Source organism: Felis catus, chromosome C1, assembly GCF_018350175.1.
Source record: "Felis catus isolate Fca126 chromosome C1, F.catus_Fca126_mat1.0, whole genome shotgun sequence".
Lineage (NCBI taxonomy): Eukaryota > Metazoa > Chordata > Mammalia > Carnivora > Felidae > Felis > Felis catus.
The window spans coordinates 84,019,597-84,039,167 of record NC_058375.1 but is presented as its reverse complement, the minus strand read 5'-3'; the positions used below and the strand labels follow the sequence as shown (position 1 = coordinate 84,039,167).

Below are 19,571 nucleotides of genomic sequence, written 5' to 3'. Positions count from 1 at the left end.
TTTCTAGTATATTCAGATTTCTACTGTATCTTTTTTTGTTGTTTTTCCTATATTCCAGCTTTCCTCTCTATTTCTGTTTAAAAATTCTAACACAGAATTTCATGCCAGAAAAAAATTTTTTTCTCCTGAAGCTGGAAGAAATCATTTCAAGTTTCAAGACTGTGAAAATTGACTATGCCTGACTTTTTCCAAATTGTCTCGTAATGCTTTTTGCCAGGCAGATTCTAGGACCAGTTAGTTTATGATCAAAACTTACAGATGGTACTTACAGAAGACTAGCCAGTAGGGCATTTTTCAAGAATGTCAAGATCAAAAACTATAATTAAAGGTTATTTTGGGAAAAGCCAGCGTCCCCATCACTAACTCTACAGGAGAAAAAAAAGAAGAAACGATTTTGTGACAAAGTAATTGCTGACAAAAATATTGTAACCCAATATGTCATTTGAAAACAATTGAATTTCTGGTCTTTTCAATGGGGAACTTTAGCCTGGAAAGTGATAGTTAGGGTTATAGTGTATAATGCTGACTTTTCCTTAAGATCATAGGTTATTTCACAGCTGTCATCTTCCCTGTCACCAGTTACTGTAGCTCATCCTTACTGGTTGATATCTTTATGCCAAACCCTCATAACATTTAATCACCACAGGCCGAGATCACATGATGGTAAACCTATGATGAAATTTTTACCTCTTAACAACATACAAGTGAAAATTTTATGCACTGAGGCAAAAGCAGGAAAATAATGAATATCTATAGTTTAATTTCCATGCATCACTGCTTGTGGCAGTGAAATAAATACCAGGGTGAAGTAATAGAGTAGTTAGAGGAATGGGCTAGAGGTTTAAAGAAGAGAATTAATATCCGTGATTAAAATTGCATGTATCATTGCCAACGGCTGTGAAAATATGTCAATTGCATGACTATGTCTGTTTCAGTTCCGGAGAAGGAATGTTTAAAATGTAATAATAATTGCTCTGTTTCCTTGCATAAAACAAAGGAAAGTCTTTACTCCAGAGTCTTACTGATACTAAATGAATTTCATGGATATCTGTTTTTGAAAATGATCAACTTTAATAGTACAAATATTTTTATGTACTGGTAAGTAGTTTGGTTTTTCAATCTCTTTTTTATTTTAAAAAACAACCTAATGTTGCATATCTACAGGTTCATCTTTTTTTTTCTTACTAATACTATAAATTCTAGATAGCAATTCTATAATTATAATTTAATTAGTCCTTGAATTAATATTTGTAGTTCAAGTTTATACTCCTTGACAATGATGTTGACTTTATAATATCACGTTGCTACAAAAAATGGCACAGTATATTTTCAATATTTTTTATTATGGGTTAGGTTTTTGTAAGTAATAACTGTATATATCCTTAAATTGCAACATGTAAAATGTTCATATGACAGACAACTTATTGGGGTAAATTAAGAATGTGTGATTCGTTTCTCTGAGAATTCATCTGATTTTTAGAACTACTACAGATGACACTTTGAAAAAGTATTGCTACTTTTCATATTCCCTACATTTCAGATGTCCTGATCTTCACAGTTGAAGTGAAAAATCAGGCTTCCCAACAAAGACTAGTTTGCAATCCTGGAAGAACATTGTTTTAAAAACCACTTAATGTAGTTACTTTTCCGAGAATTCTTAATTTGTTGTCATTGTTGTTCTGTCTGTGAAGTCATCACGGAGCAGAACTCTCAAATGCAAAGCTTTTTAAACATAATGCTTTATTGGCTACAGAAGACCTAAGATACACTAATTTTCTAGCTATTAGGAAAACAAATCTCAATCTCTCTTTCTCCATCCCCCTTCTCTCTCTCACACAGCCTTCCTACAGATTCTTCTTCAGTGTTATGCTTCTGCATTTTGTCCCTTGAATGAGATGAGTACCGTACCCTTTGTTTTGCTCAGAAAGGAGGAACCATGTATTTGGTCAGCACTCAACAAATAATAAGTCATGATGACAAGTACTGAATCCAATTTGAAACTGTAGGGGGATATTTAAGTGGCCCCAAATGTCTGCATTCTAGGAGTTAATTCCATTTGTGGGAGAGCTGCAATTCCAGATTTTTATGTTCACAAAATAATTCAAATTATTGTCTTCTATTTTTAACTTCTGGATGGGCCGAAGAGATTTTCACACGGAAGATTACAGCCATGGCTTTCACCAAGCTGAAAAACAAGCTTTAATGTGATGATCCACACAAGACCAAACCTGATGAGAAAATGTAGGGTGTTGCTATGGCAATTCCATTCGTTGGAACTTTTCTCTGTTGGCTTCACTCTGTCATTACATTCTAAAAAGAATCGTATGAAAAGGTGTGGTGGCTGTGAAGACAAACGTGAGGCCGAGAAGATGGAGCTTTCTCATCTGTCCTTCCCCAAAAGAGACAATATCGTCACATTGTAATGCCACCCTAATGTAGTCAGAGGGCTCGCTTAGGAGGTGTCATTCTGAGATTTCACTGAAACCCTGGGGTGTATTTCTTTTTCACTTAGGTGTCACATTGGCAAGGCCAAGGTTATGAGCAAAATTACAAGGTGAAGGATGCTCAGATTAAACTGAAAGAGGAAACAGAAGCCTTGGCTTCTGAAAGAATGAAGATCTGTTTTTTTGTTAGGTCGTGGTGGTTATATTGTTTCTTTATTATTATTATTTTTACTTTTTAGCAGAGGTTTGATATGTTAAAATGTCATTTAAATCCAAGCATCGACAGTGAATGAATCGTGCGATATCTCTGATGGAGAGGGAGATTTATTAATTCACCTGATGTCATTTCTTTCCAGATAGACCTTCTTTTCAGGGGTTATAATCAATCCAACTGTTTATAACAACAACCTCAGAATCTCATTACAGGCATTGTCTCCAGCACTTTTTTTCTGATTAATTATCACTTAAACTCTTCACAAACAACCCTCTGAGGTAGATTTATTATCAACTCCATTTTGCACATGAAGAAAAGGAGATTTAAAGCAAAAATGTAATGGCTCAGGTCAACCATCTAGAAAAAAGGACATCAAGAATTTGAATGCAGAACCAAGATCTTATGTGGTATTAAACTGAACGGACTGTGCCACAGTCTGATGGGGGAGGGGATTCCTAGGCAATTTACTAATGAGTAGGAAAAACTGAATTTTTACATTACTGTGAAAACATCCTTTTCCAAGGTAGAAAATACAACCAATCAAGTAAGGCTAAGGAGGTGATGTGTCATGTGATGTATCTTGTGCCTTAAAAATTCACTTTGCAATTATAATTCACCAGTAATAATTTATGGAGATTTTACCATATGCTGTTAGCACCAAAAGACTTCTAAGACACCAGTTCCTGCCTCTGAAGAATTTATCAGTTACTGGGAGAACACAGTCAACAAATAAAGTAGGGGTTTAGAAGTGAACCAATTAGAAGTGAACGTAGTGTATTTACCTGTAAGACAGAGGATATGAATTAGTGGCACGATGGCTGGTAAGACCCTCAGACATGTTTAATTTGACCCACCCAATGTGGTTTTGAACATTTTTATTCAATGACCACATTTAAAAATTGAGAGATTTCACACAAAATTTGAATTTTCTCTTTAAAAAATCCAAATATCTGTGAACACAGAATTCATATTCCTAGTTGGCAATAATTGGCTGGAGCTCATAGAAAGTGTCTGCTTTAAGAGTGGTCTGCAGTCTCTAGTTTTCAATATTCCCCACCCCTACTCTCTCCCTGACACTGAAGTTCAGTGACAACTGTCATTCATCATAAAGCTTGTACCTTGTCTTTCTTATGTCTGTTTATATATGCTGCTTACCTGGCCTGTATAAACTTTTGAGGTGGTGACTTTTGCTGTAAGGACACCAAAAGGTATTTGAAATACATATGAGTAATAGTTAATAACAAAAAGAACACCATTCAGGTGGTCTTTTTTATGTGCTTTTGTGATATTCTATGGATGTACTTGAATAGCTAGAGATGAGAACTGGGATATGAATTGAAGTTGCCACTACTACTGAGTTTTTTCAGAGGTATGATTTATTGCAAAACTATTTTGGTGTATCTAATCTGGAGAGGATGTAGGTCATTAAGGTGCCCAGGTATGGGGGTGCCTGGGTAGCTGAGTTGGTTGAGCATCCAACTCTTGATTTGGGCTCAGGTCACTGTCGTGCGGTTTGGGGGTTTGAGCCCTGTGAGCTCTGTGCTCACAGTTCGGAGCCTGTTTGAGATTCTCTCTCTCCCTCTCTCTCTCTGCCCCTCCCTTGCTCATTCTCTCTCTCTCTCTCTCTCTCTCTCTCTCTCTCAAAATAAAATAAAACTTAAAAAAAAAAAGATGCCCAGGTGTGGGTGTGATGTATAAACATTTCAGATAAGCAGGCACAATTTATGTGCAAAGAAGATTCCAGTTGGAGAGTCAGATTAAGTAGATGAAATAAGATGGAATAGAGAGTTAGAATGAGTAAATGAGAGAGAGAGAGAGAGACAAAGAGAGAGAGAGAGGTATGGATGGGGGGAGAGATTTTAAAAGTTGTGAGATTATAGCTCCTCAAGTCCTTAAGCATTGCCTAAAGCCTTGGCCCTTTCCACCATTCATCCAGTAGCTTCTGATAAAATGGACTATGAGGTTTTTTTTTTTTTTCTCTTGCTTTTATCTCTGCTTGGAATGACTTCTTTCTCTGCAAATCTTTAATCCATCTGATATTCTCTTACTCTTACATTTTAACACCTGGTTCAAGAGGCTCATATTCTACTAAGCATTTTTGTTGCCCTTTAGAGAAAAATAATGTATTCCTTTACATTAAAAACACCTTGTATATGCTTCATTTATTAGACTTAACTACATCCCATTGAAATTATGTATTTATATGCCTGTCTTCCCTAGCAGACTTTGAATTTTTGGGAAGGTGCCATGTTTTACTTATCTTTGTATCTCTATCTCCCAGCGTGGTATAATAAATATTTGTTGAATAAGTAAATAAATACATTCTCAAAAGGGAGCCAGATTAAAGTATTTCATTACAATTTTCTTGACCTACTGACTAATCACATAATCTTAAGAAGCCAACATTTCACTCAAAATGACTAGTTTACATATGTAATTATTAATCCAATTGATAAAAATCGTGATAACATTCTGAAGTCGTGTGTATGTGGTTTGTGTATACACCCATATCTATATATATGTATCTATAATTAGTTGAATGTGTTCTTCATCAGGGGTACTAAAGTAGACACTCTGGAGAGCATCTGAGTGAAATTTATTTACATAACTAAATAAGCATTTAATTTCATTATAAAATTTACCAAATATACCTCCTCTATCCAGTCACCCACCAAAGTTACCATGTTCTTCTGAAAGAGATCATCATTAAAATATTAACTAAAAAAAGGAAAAACAATTGTTAAGTCCTATCTATAGCACTTGGCATATATATTTTTTGACTTTATTGAAATACAATAAAAAAAATGCACATAAGTTTATAGCTCAACTGAACACATTAGTTGTATAAGTAGCTCCCCAGTCAAAAATACATTACCACCAGCTCTCCAAAGCCCCTTATTTCTTCTTTTGTCCATAGACCTCTTGTGAAATTAACCACATTCCAGACTTGTCAAAGCATAGATAAGCTTTTGCCTGTATTTTTAAAGTTTTTTTTTTAATGTTTATTTTATTTTTGAGAGAGAGAGACAGAGCACAAGTGGGGGAGTGGCAGAGAGGGAAGTAGACACAGAATCTAAAGCAGGCTCTAGGCTCTGAGCTGTCAGCACAGAACTCAGTGCGGGGCTTGAACCCACAAGCCATGAGATCATGACCTGAGCTGAAATCGGACGCTTAACTGACTAAGCCACCCAGGTGCCCCAGCTTTTGTCTGTTTTTAATAATTGGAATGTTTGCTACATTTAAAACTTACTGCTTACACAATGCATGCATTATGACTACATTAAAAAAAGCATCTATTCTTAATTCCTCAGAGTTACAAAGGTGGAGAAGACATAATCTTGAGATTCCAGAAGCTTATCTCGTGGAGGAGGTAACACATAACCAAATACCTATGGACACAGTAGATGGTAAATGAGCTCTGACTGACAGCAGAGTCTTAAAAAAGGAATCTCTCATCTGGCTTCATACAAAGTGTGGAATCACTACTGAGGTTCTGAAAAATGCATGATTTTAACAATACATTTCTTTCAGGTTGGTGGAAAGAAAGCTATTTACATCTCCATTATTGTGATAAGTTTATCTCATGGATAGATGTAGATCTCTGTAATCTTCTCTCTGATAGAAGCCTCTTAGATCATATTAAAGATGGGTTCAAGGAGAAAAGCTGGCAATGGGCAGGATGGCAAAACACCCTCGGGTTCTTCTTTGGAGTAACTACCATGGTAATTGGTGACCAGAAAAGTGCATCATGGCTGAGTTTTAAAACTACCCTTTCATATGGATGAGAAGTTATACAATGCTAGAAGAATGCTGCTAGGGAGTAATTTTCTGTGGGATTGCCTGGTGTTGAGCTTGCACGTAAAAAGTCTTCTAGGTTACAGAGATAATAAGCAAGGTGGGTCAATAGTCTCTGAGAGGCAGAATAGCCACTGGGGACTAGGAGTGTAAACTCATGAATATGATACACTATTTTTCAGAAATGCCTTCTTTATGATTCGATGAAAAAGTAATGCCCTTTGTCAAATCCTCTTTCTTGGAAACAGAGGGGTCCCCACTCTATTAAACAGTTGTCTGCCCTAGAATCAGTTTAATCTCCTAAATTAAAGGATCTCATCACCCAGAGCCTTACACAGTACTTCGGGCTGGGTCTCATTAGGCAATGCTTTCCTTTACGGGTTACTTGCTTCAATAGTTTGCCATTCCTGTCTTTACTCTGGTATCAGCTCAGGAAGCCATTTGTTTATCTTTCCTCTCACTGTAACCAAAACAATTCCCTTAACAAAAATTCTCTTCTCAAGAAACTCTAACTAGTATTGGAGAAAAACTGCTCTCTCACATAAAGTAGAATGTTCAGAGGCCATACTATTATTGCATAATGTTCCAAGAACAGTAGAATTTGGCCATAACTGTGCATTTATTTTGGTTTCAAAAAATCAACAGGCTGAATCCCATCAAAACTCCAAAGGACTCAGTTTCCCAGAGTCATGGTAGAGAAGAAGTCTGGTCAGGATGGGAACAGGGCCTTAGGATGAGCATCCCCAGGGCATAATAAGAAAAGAACCATATGCAGTTGAGCTCAAGCACTCAAGTAACATAATATGACGACATTAACTTAATGGCACAAAGTGAACAAACCTCTTCTCCCTTGAGTCTTGGAAATGGATGTTCCCTCAGCATATAAGAGAAAGTGCTTCCTCTGTGCCTTTTTGGATAGTCTGTCCCAGGACTGCCTTAGGGAGGATTGCTTTCTCTAAGCCCTAAATCATATAAACACTAGTTCTTAGGTTCATTTGAAGGATGTGTTAAAAATAAACTTACTTTGTGGTATAGTCTCAATTATGGAAAAACAAAAACTATATATTTATATAGTTTTAGAGAAAGGAACACACACACACACACACACACACACACACACACACACACACACACTAAAGAAAGAAATAAAATACACCCAGGGATTCTTCTTTCTTGTTTGAGTGTATCAACATGAATTTTATTCTTTTTTTTAAATGTTTATTTTTGAGAGAGATGAGTGCAAGGCCAAGGGCAGGTGCAGAGAGAGAGGGGGACAGAGGATCCGAAGTGGGCTCTGCACTGTCAGCAGAGAGCCTGATGCAGGGACTGCACTCATGAACCACGAGATCATGACCTGAGCAAAGTTGGAAGCTTAACAATTGAGCACCCAGGTGTCCCAACATGAAGTTTTTTCTTAAATCCATCTATAATTTTCCAATTTTATACATCAATATTACTTCTACAAACAGAAGTGAAACCAAAACTGTTATTAAAAAAATATGAACCAGGGGCGCCTGGGTGGCTCAGTCGGTTAAGCATCCGACTTCGGCTCAGGTCACGATCTCGCGGTCCATGAGTTTGAGCCCCGCGTCGGGCTCTGTGCTGACAGCTCAGAGCCTGGAGCCTGTTTCCGATTCTGTGTCTCCCTCTCTCTCTGACCCTCCCCGTTCATGCTCTGTCTCTCTCTGTCTCAAAAATAAATATTTAAAAAAAATAAATAAAAAATAAAAAAATATGAACAAATGAGTTATTAGAGATTTTATTTTGAACTCTGGGGAATGATCAGTAGTTGTGGACCTGTCTAGGCTCACAGCAACATTATTAAAATAGGTCACGATTGGGGTGTTCCAGAAAGGCAGGGAGAGGTGAGAGAATCCTTGCTCTGTACCCTTCCTCTGCTGTACAAAATGTAGCAACTGAGTTAACTTAAATCTAGATATTGACTCATGTGTTTCTTATTTGTCTTTCGTCTCCTTGAGATAAACTTGTAGCCCTAGTAAAGATCTAGTACTAATCAATGCATATTCATTAATAAACGATTGAAGGAATGGATGAATTGAAAGCATAAATGAATGACTGAATTTCCCAACAACCACAGGTGAGGTTTTCTAAATGTCTACCCTCTGTCCTCCAACAACTGCAGATTCTACATTCACAATTTGATTTAGAAAAATGCAGAGTTGGTGTTTCTTAATTTCTTTGATTTCTTGAATTCCTTCTCAGAAGTACACATTATCTGTTCTTAGTTTCTATTACATCTACCTGAAACAGAAGTTTCTGGTAAAGTATGCAGTAACTTTCACTGTAGGAAAATGTGCACTATTTGACTGAGAGTATAGATTAGATGACAGCAATTACACTTGGGAAAATTTATTTATAAAATCAAATCAGTCTGTCTTATGAATCAAAATAGTCATGGTCAGTGTAGATGGAAAAAGAAATTGTATCATATATCTTGGACCAAGAGCCAATGATGTAATGATATAAAAATTAGTCAGCTTTTTAATAAGATACTGTATTAGTGTTTTCCATATACAATTAAAATCTGAGATCTTCAAGGAATAGGTGAATTACTAAAAATAAAATAAAAATCTACATAATATTAGGTAATTGAGATAGAATAATACATAGAGTCATTCACTTTCTTTCTCAGAGTTGTTCACTTTTTAAAATTTATTTATCTATTATCCAATTGTAGTAGAAGAAAGCAACATCAGGTATGTATTAGTATTTCAGGAATAAAACAACACCAGGAAGAAGTAATTTGAGCAGCAGAACAATATTTTATGAGGATGTCTCCTTTTTTTCAGAAAGTGTTCCTGGTACTGATCTGATTTTCCAAGGAATCTATGACTCGAAACTAGATCAGGATGCCTGCTTTCAAGTTCATCAGATTTCTGGTTGCTCAGTCATCAAGGTCCTGTTAAGGTGTCAGGGACGTCACTTACCACTTATGAATGCAAACCAACCGATTGTGTTCCTTATCTGCTGAGTAGTATTTACAAGAGGGGTAGATTTTGAGACTGAATTTCCTGAGAAAGTTGATATTTTCATAGAAATGGAATAAATCCCATTCATCTACAGTGAAAAGTTGGTTTCTACTCATTACTAAAATTCCCGTGGAAAACAAAAGGAGGAATGGATGGTGAAGTCACAGGTACCTTTTACTTTCTCTTAATCGTACGTTTGCCCTACAAAGACCTTTATTAGTAATCTGTTCTTCAGGATTTATCACAAAATCTCCTGCTTCTGTAGGTAGGGGATTTTCTCAATTCCTGGACTATTTATGTGATAAATGAGCATGAACCTCTCCGTGACATGTCTATTATCGAATTGAACTGTTATTTAAATCTTGCATTGCCATTTAATTTCTCATTTATGTATGTTTTATCTCTGCAACTGAATTGTAAGGTTTGGGAAGGTCATAGAACATATATCCTATTTTCTATTCTGCCCACGTGTCTTTCATAGTCTTTGGTAGGTACTCAATAAATATTGATGGATAGGATAAGATTCAGCTGAAAATACCAAACCTGGGCCTTGCCTGTCAGCTCTCGGTTCAGTTCTATGACTTGCAAATTTAATTTTGAGTGAGTACAAAGTACTCACTTACTCTGCAAAATAAAAAACTGTGCATATTTGAAAAGAATCTATCTTCTGCTGGTGACATCAAAATTCTAGATTTTCTTTCTCTCTGAAAGGCCCAAATAATTTGCACATTTCTACTACATTAATTTACAAGAACTGTAATTTTAAAGCAACATTTCAAATACACATACCCTGCAAATATGTTTTAAAATAGGACATCTCTGCTTAGTTAGGACAGGTTTTACACTACAGGGAATTAGTGAATTTTACATGAGAATTATGAACCCATCAGTGTTAAGTACCAACAGCCTCCTAATTTGAATTAATATTCAATAAAAATTACATCCAGAAGACAGATGAAATTTTTTAATTAGTTTGTTTGCATTATATGGGTAAAAGCTAAAGGTAAAACCAAATAGTATTAGGGCAGGGCTGAGTCTTTTCCGTTTACTGAAGAAAAAATAGTCTGTTTCAAATAAATAGTCAATTTGCTAAATGCTTACTTTATGTCCAACTGGCAAATTACCTTAACAATTAGGTATTTTCTTACTAATGTAGAGGAGCATTCAGGCAAGAACTTTCAAGTACAACATACCAATATAGCATTGTGCCATAGTTCTGTAAGGCAGCTGCCATACTGTATCAGGTGAGGCATTTAATCCCAGCAGACAGGAAAAAAATATATTGTGTCCAATCAAAGAGTGATAAATTTGTTCTTACAGTATCATTTTAACATTTTCAAGCCAAATAATATTATGCAATCAAAGATATCAAATTGGCGTAAACCATTCATTTACAGGAACTGAAATAGGAAACTAGAATTAGAGACTTGAAAAACAGAAACTTTATACTCAACAGCCTTAAGTATGCCTTTTCCTTCTCTTTCTCTGCAAGAAAAAAGCTTTACAACAGCATCCTACCTTAGTGGTATCAAAACAGAGGGCAAGGGGATGGGCAAGGGGGTGCTAATAGTTGCTTAAGCAATAAAAAAATTCACGATACTGTATTGTGGTTTAAAAAAATGACTGTCCATATTTATGTTGATGAAATGCTGAAAGGCCTAACTTTTGGATGTTTTTTAGACTAGGCAGTTTTTCCATATTTTTAAATAAAAAATACGGGGAATCAGCAAAATTATGGAGTGTATTACAGTGCCCATTATGTACTTCCAGGATTTGATTTAGAGAAAAATTAAAGCCAAGTGGCTTTGATAAAACAGAAATTTAACTCAGAATGAATGGCCATTTTATGCTTTTTTTTTTAATGATGAGCTTTTGAATAGCTCTGTTTTAAAAGAGATATATTTTCTATTTAAATGTGCAAAAAAGATACTAGGAAAATGGCAAAGCTTTGGAAATAAGACAACAGAATCCCCATATATTGCCTTTGTTTTGTCATTTTGTTTGTAAGCCACTATTCATTTAGATTTAAAGGCTGAAATACTTCCCAATAATCTTTCAGCTTCAGATTCTTCTCCTAATTGCTATACATATACTGACATCTACCTTTTACTGTAATTTAGCTATTTTCTTTTGTTCTTTGCTATCTTAAAAAAAGAAAAATTATCTTAAAATTATTTTTCTTTCTGTAGGCATAAAAAGTTTTCAGTTCCTGTACTATTCTGGAAAAAAAATGAATCAAAATGATAGCCTAGATTAGAAATAATTATTTAAATTGCCTCAGTTTCAGGAAATTGAAAAAGACAAAGCATATTTTCATTTAATACTATCTCATTTTAAACAAGCTCCTTTAGGAATCTTGGCTACAACCTGCCTGACCAATGTCCACTAGATGACACTGTTGTATAAGCACAATGAGAGGCCATAGCTTTGACAATAACTAATTTATCATATATATATATATATATACATACATATATATATATATTTAGATATTGTCAGTGTCTCTTTTTCAAGATGAAGCTGGCTTAGCATTTTTAATTGGATGTGGCTGATAATTACAACTTCATATAATTTAGAGTAAAGCTACCTTCAAAGGTTAAAACGTAGGGAAAAAAAGAAACATCTATTTCATAGCATGCATTTTTGCAATAAAATCTTTCAAAACCTGTATATTTCACAGTTAAAATAGACTATATTATGAATTGTAAATTGTGCCATTTTAAATCGAGTGACAATGATTGGACTGACAACGTTGGTTTTCAAGTAGTGTTTTGTCAGTAATCTCTCTTTCTCTCTCTCCCTTCCTTCGTGTCTGTTCAGTTCTCTTTTTCTTCCCTTCTTGATTCTGGACTGGGAGCCATTCCAGTGCGGTGCCAAAGTCAGGGGAAGAATCAATAGTCTTAAGCTAACAGCCACTATGCCACATTGTTGCCAAGCCAGGAAACTTCAGCCTCAGAAAAAAAAACCAAAAACCAAAAACCAAACAAACAAAAAAAAACCCACAATCTTGATGCACTTGTGTAGACAGAGCCATTGAAGGAAACTGCCTGGAATTGTACACGTATTTCAGGACATAGAGGTTTTCCTGTAAAATCCACTCTTTGAAGATAAAATGTATTTGATCGAGATTTTCCCTGATATTAGGATTCCTTTGTAATAACTTATTCTTATAGTGATGCTCAAAATCAGTGTGACATTAAGTTTATTTTCTGTGGCTTTAATTTAATAAGAATGTTGAAGTAAAAAGCATTCATGCTCTCTACTATACATCACATATACTAATCTCATGCTCTTTACCTGAAAATCTCAGAGGAGGGGCCAGGCCTAAAAGGAAATTACTCCAAGTGTGAGTGGTGATAGAAGTGTTTTATGGTGTGTCTCAGAGGGAATCAACAGACACGTCACGTTGTTTGTTTGTTTGTTTGTTTTTCCCCTTGTTTTAAGCCAGGAAGGCTGGAGCTAGGAAAGCAGAGTGAGAGCTGCCCTGCCCTTCTGTGAAAAGGCCACAACCCGCTGTAGTACCTGCACTCAGCAAAACAGGCTACATACCTGGAGTTCTGAGTTTTCACTAGACTATGTTTTGCCAACATGATCTGTGAACAAAAATACCAGAGTATGCCATTACATCTCTGACAAGGTATAGAAAAGGGACCCGCACACTAAAATTTGTTTGCAAAGACACGGCCATCATGCTTAAACACCCGAACATCCTCTCAATGTGTGGACGGTGGGAATTTCGATCAGGTGAACCTCACACATACTTCATTTCCTTTTCTTCCTCTTTTTTTCACTTCTCCGATTCACTTCTCTTCTATGATTTCTTTCCTGCTTTTTTTCTCCTTCTGCTTACTCCAAAAGGAAAACTGTTCCCTCTAACCTTAACTGAAAACTATAATATTACAGATAGAGGGACTTTTATAAAACCAGCTCTTCCACCATAGGCACATTATATAATCACAGCCAGCCTCAGATTTGCCCCCACAAAATTCTGCATAGCTTATTGAGAAGACCAAATGAGATTATAATATTTGTGAACTACATGGCAACTTTTGACAGAGAGGAGGTGTGCTGACCTATAGAAAGCTTCCTTAAAAAACAAAGTGCTTTCAGGGGAAGTGGATGTTAAGGAAAGAATCCAATTCAGTGGTAGACTATAAAGTAATGTTGCTTCAAGTCTAGATAGAAAGCAAGGATGTAGAGACAGGTGTGGAAGAAACTAGAAAGTATCATCAAGCTGGGGAGAAGAGGATCTGGAAATGGTGTTACAGGAAAACAGAACGAAGAAGGGGTAACACTATGACAAACGGCATTACCATTTTTTGAGTACATGTTGGATACTAAGGCACATTTCTCATTTAATTCTCACAAAACTCTTATCAAGAGTTTTTATTAGCACCTAGTTTTTTCTACTGGTGGCAACACAGGCTCATAGACTTCAAGTGTCAAGTCTAAGGTACTCTTGGCTCCTAAATGGTAAAGACTGTGAAATTTCCAAAGTACTTTACACTGCCATCAGACCACCCCTCTCTACCAACACTTTACAGAGAGAGCAGAAGGGACTCCAATTTCCACCTTCCTGCAATCCCATACTGATAAATGTGGCGTTTGGAAATTTTATATGAACATTCATAATGCATTTTCCTCCAGGAATAAGGCTTGTGATGCTGGGTAGTTATTTAACCTTTTAAATCAAAAGCTTATTTATTTTCAAATGTAGCTGATCTACATGTTCAGCACCTGTATTCTGTAGTAGCACAAGACAGTCTATAGAAAATTATCCTTTATTAATTAAAATGAGAAATTTAAAAGTATACCACTCTTTAACACTTTTACTACTTTCTACCACTTTAACCACAATGGAGAGAATCCATGTCTCTAATCCTCACCCCATGGATAGATTTAAGATATGTGAAAGTGAAGGTGAGGGATGGACTTCTCAAAATATGTAGGGGATGCTGCATTACCCATCACCACACATGGCTAATTGCAAGCCATTTGTTAGGTGGGTGACCTTGTGATGGAAAATGAAGGCACATTTTGGCAGACATATATTCCATGAGACTCAGAAATTCAATTAAATACACAGATACAATAAATTTAGTTCCCATAATAATGCAATGTCCCTTCTGAGATCTGAGATGTCTCGGCTTGGCCTTTCCCCCTTTCCTAGCCTGCATGAACATGTCTGAAATATGAACTCTGGATTTCTTACCATTGAATTACTGTAACACATTTAGCAAAAGGCAACATGAATTCAGTAGTTGTTTATAAAACTGAACATATTGTCCTCCTCTTCCCCACACATATATCTTGGTGCCAAATTTTAGATCTTAAATGTGTCCACCAGCTTAGTGTACAGGCTTGGAGATAGGACAAGTATTTTCATTAAGACTTACTCCATTCTGTGGCTCTTATAGCGATGCCCTGACATATTCTTCCTCTTATGATAGACCTGTGCAATGGTGATGACTGCACCAGTGGCTTGGGTTCATCATTTATTCTCAGTCCACTGTTCACTATCATTGCACATGAGAGGAAAGCTAATTGATATTTGCTACTTAAATTTTTTTTCTATCTCCAGCCAAATATCTTTGGTAATGCATCTCGTTCCTCCACTTTCCAGCCTCCACTAACATTTTCCATTCATTCTGCTGTATCCTTCCTTCTGACATTACCTATAGTCTATGATCATTTATTTTTCTGATTAAAATTTTCACTTCTCTCCCTATCTAGAAGGCCACAAGGCCCAACAAAATGTTGGGAATTTAAAATAATAAGGATAGCTATGTAATCCTAAAAGATGTGGCTCTGTTCCCACTTGCCTATTATTTTCTGACTAGGTTACCTAAAGACTTACAAATTATAATTTAGTATATGTGACAGGATCTCTGAGCTGCTGAACCTAGAGGTGAGATGTTGTCCAGGACATAGAAAGGGTTTAACTACAGTTGCTTGTAAATGTGGGCTTTTAGCTACCTTCTGTATTGAACAAGGCATTTCCTAGGACTGGATTCCATGCTTTTGCCTTTGGTTAAGAAACAATGCTCTGTGTTTACAGAGAGACTTTTCTAGGGCCAATTATATCCTAGGACATTAAATAGGTTCTTCCATCTCTTTGTTCAGAATGACATTATTCCATGATCTTTGCAGTCAGAGAATTCAGATTTTACGTGAAAGAGAAATTATTTTCAGCAAAATGCTAATGATTTTAAAGCAGCACAAGTGTCCAAATGAGTAAGTAATCCTACTTAAATACAGAGAGATGAGCATGGACCGGTCTTTGTCTTCAAAACACATGGTGACGTGCTTTTTTAAAAAGTTAAAACATTTTAGAAACTAAAGCTTTATCTTGCTCTTTCATACACATATTGCTAATTTCTTGGTAATGTGTCTAATTTGAACAGGAAGGAAATGATTAAGGAGCTTTTTATCAATTATCAGAAGATGTATATGACTATAAATTGCTCTTATTAAACTAGCAAGACAAGGTCAAGTGTTGGCAGCTTGAACTCACAACCCAGAGACCAAGACACAAGTTGAGATCAAGAGTCAGATGCTCAACCAACTGAGCCACACAGGCAATCCTGGTGGTAGACCTTCTGGTCCAAAAGAAGTAACCCCTTGATATTTCCTAGTCCTTCCCTTAATAATTATTTCTAATTAATCCATTATATATTTTGCTTATTTTTCTGGTTTATTGTTTGTCTCTCTCATTAACATGTAACCTCCATGGGTGCAGAGACTTTAGTTTATGTTGTTCATCAGTGTTATTTCCTGTAAAAATGTGCCAGGCACATAGTAGGTGTACGATAAATATTTTTAACATGAAAGACTGGATGAGATGCTAAGATTGTTTTCTATTTCCAAGTTCTCAGAAACTATAAAAAAATGTAGTAATCCTATACATTAATAAAAAGGTTACTGATTTTATTAAATAACATGCAAATCTTACACAGAAAAGGAATCTTTAACTATCCTTGCTGGACTTCTTTGATTTAACTTTTGAGCATTTGGGCATCAACAGTGCCATTGCACTCTAGTTCCCAGATTTAAGGTATAAAGAAAAATATCAATTGCTAAAAAAAAAAAAAAAAAGAAGAAGAAAAGAAAAGAAAACAAAAGAGCATTTACTTTGTTTCTTTCCTGACTATTCGGATTTCCCGTAAAAAGAAAATGGAGACCCTTTTGTCTACTCCACAAACATTTACTGAGCACTCATTCTCTGTCAGGCACTTGGTAAGCACTGGGAGGAAAATCTGTCCTGGAAGAATTCAGTTACACATGAGAGATACAGATGCTATTAAGCCTCTTTATATGTTCTTTTCTCAGAGCTCAGAATGGAAATGACATGTGCATTTAGATGTAGCTGTGTTACGAAGCTCTGCTCCTTCAAAAGGCTTGCTAGCACGTTGGTAGGCTGATGAAATAAGCAGTGGCTGAAATATCTTCACAGACTTTAACTGAGTACCTATAATATGCCAAACACTGCAAAGATTTAAGGGTATCTTCAAACTCTGGGAAAGGATGCAGACTTGTAAACAGATCATTGTAACGGTGTACGGGCACCTATCCACAAGTTGCAGTGGAAGTGGAATGGAAACAGAGGTCCACTCTGATTCAGAGAGTGGGGTCAGGGACAGCATCCCAGTCAGGATCCTAACAAGAAAGCACAGGCACCCTCAGATTGAATAATTATAGAAACGGCTTTTAAAGTAACTATTTACTGAAAGGTGAGTAACGGTACGGAAACAAGATAGGGCAATATGCAAGAGGTCATTATACTCCCAGCCTTCATGGAGTAGGGGGAGATAGAAATTCCTGTGTCCTGGAATTGAAAGGGTTGATTGGAAAAAATCTGCTTAACAGGAGTTGTGGTCTTCAGTTCAGGGATGAAGCCAGCCCTCGCCAACCCCAGCAAGGAAGCTGAGGAGATTAAACCCTCACCTCACTCTCCTCCTTTCCTCTGATCTTCTGCTGGCACTCATACTGGCTGATCCCAAGCAGAAGGCAAAGAGCAAATGAGTCCATTGATGATGTCGATACAGGTTAGTTTTCTGAGCCAGAGATCAAAAAGGAGAAGAACCATGAGTCAATGTAAGGTGAACAAAAAATAGCCAGTGGAGAAGGTTTGGATCATAGGACACACTTGAGCTGGGGCTTGAAGGCTGACGAGGAGTTCATTAGCTAGATTAACTGGGTCACTCTGGAGAAGGAATGATGTTTGAAGAGTGCCTTACTGGTGGTGGTGTGGGGGCGGGGGTCTATGAAGATTGGAAAATGCAAACTTTGTGTTATTTGGGGAGGATATTCCTTGAATATACTTTTTACTGCCATGAGCTATAGCAAAGAAACTTAACAGAGTCAAAGAGGGTCTTCAAAATTTTGGAACTAAAACCTCTAACTAAAACTAAATACCAGCAGAAGCACTTCTCTGATCTTGAGATTTTAGGAGACTAGTTGAATACCTTTAGTCAGATCTAGGGTGGGGCTGATAGCTGGAAATAATGTTATTTTTATTGTATGATATGAAATCATGAAGTGATGGATGGACACTTAGACACGTGCTATAGATTGAAACTCTTTCAGTACCTGGTTGGTCAACAGAAGTCAACAATAGATGGTCAAAAAAACAAACACACAAAAGGCTTCCATCTCAATTATTTCAGAATATGGTGGATTGTACCTCTCTTGACTGAGAAACTGTTTCTTCATTATACAATTATCTTGGTTCTTTTAGTTCTGATTCTTATGCATGTAGCATTACCATAAAGAGTGGATTTGTGAATATCGTACCCTAGCTTACTCTGGGCAACACAGTGATTTTCAAACTTTAAAACAATGAATTCTTACACAGAACTTCAATATATAAATGAGGTAAGAGTTAGAGTTCCTTAGCAGTTTAAATCTTCATTGTTCAGCAGAAAATATTTTATTACTTGTCCCAAATCCTGTAGCACTATCGTGGACCCTTGAGTTTCCTAGAGCAACAGTTTTAGAATCACTGACCTCAAGTTTAGGAAATTATATACAGAGGACGAACTGATGGTTGCCAGAGGGGTGGGGATGGGGGGATGGGCAAAATGGATTCAGGGGAGTGGAGGGTACAAGCTTCCAATTATGGACTGAATAAACCAAGGAGATGAAAGTTAAAGCATATGGAATATAGTCAATGGTAATGTGAGAGCATTGTAAGGTAGCAGATGGTAGCTACAGTTGTGGTGAACACAGCACAACACAGAGAGTTGTTGACTCACTATGCTGTACACCCAAATCTAATGTAACATTGTGCATCAACTAGAGTTCAACAACAAAATTTTTCAAAGGCATACAAAGAATATGTAATTACAAGAGGTGATATGACATCCAGGGTTCAAATCTCAGTTTTGAATTAAATTTCCCTCTGGGAAAGCAGGGACACTTCTTGAGGGCAACAGAAATGTTTGTATTGACTTCCCTGCCCCCTTAGCCCCCAGAGGACTGATTCACAAGGTGACTCTGGGCAAGTCACTAAACCTCTTCCTGCTTTAGAATTCTTTTCTGTAAAATGGGGTTGTTAATGGTGACCACGTCCCTCCTTCATCACAGAGATGCTGTGAAGATTAATGAGGTGGTTGTTACTAAAGTCTTTAAAAGATCCTTTGAAGAAAGGCTGTAGATAAGACAAAAAACCCCCCACAATATATTTTATTCGATCTTACCCAGTAAATGCTCTGAGAGAGTCCAGAAACAAATACCTAAAACTCTAAGTGGATAGTGTCAGTTCCAATTTACTTCTTTGCTTGGACTGAGGTGGTGCTATTAACACCAACCAGGGATATATACTACTGCTTCCCTGTGCCTGGATGTGCTAAAAGAAGCTGCAGAGATGAGAGCAATGAAGTTAGGAGGCATGTCTAGGCATCTGGGAACTAGTGAGATGAGGTGGAACAGGTGAAGTGGGGAGGGCAGAGGAAAAAAAAAAACACTAGCACGAGCTATCTGAGCACTGCTGGGAAGCAGAGCCATTGATGTATGTGTAAACCAAGAAGGAGCTGGTCACAATATACCAACAGGCTCTGGAAGAATGGCAGTGGTCCCACCCAGGGTGCTGTGAGGGAAGGAAGGCATCCTGATCCCATTTCACAGACG

General features: G+C 36.7%; 1 long non-coding RNA gene across 1 annotated transcript; it reads left to right on the top strand.

Moving 5' to 3' along the window:
• The first annotated feature begins 1,742 nt into the window (after window positions 1–1,742).
• Window positions 1,743–10,964, top strand: LOC109502494. Its single transcript, XR_002161111.3, has 3 exons — window positions 1,743–2,419; window positions 5,970–6,189; window positions 9,264–10,964. It is a non-coding gene; the product is annotated as an uncharacterized LOC109502494 (long non-coding RNA).
• The last annotated feature ends 8,607 nt before the right edge of the window (window positions 10,965–19,571 follow it).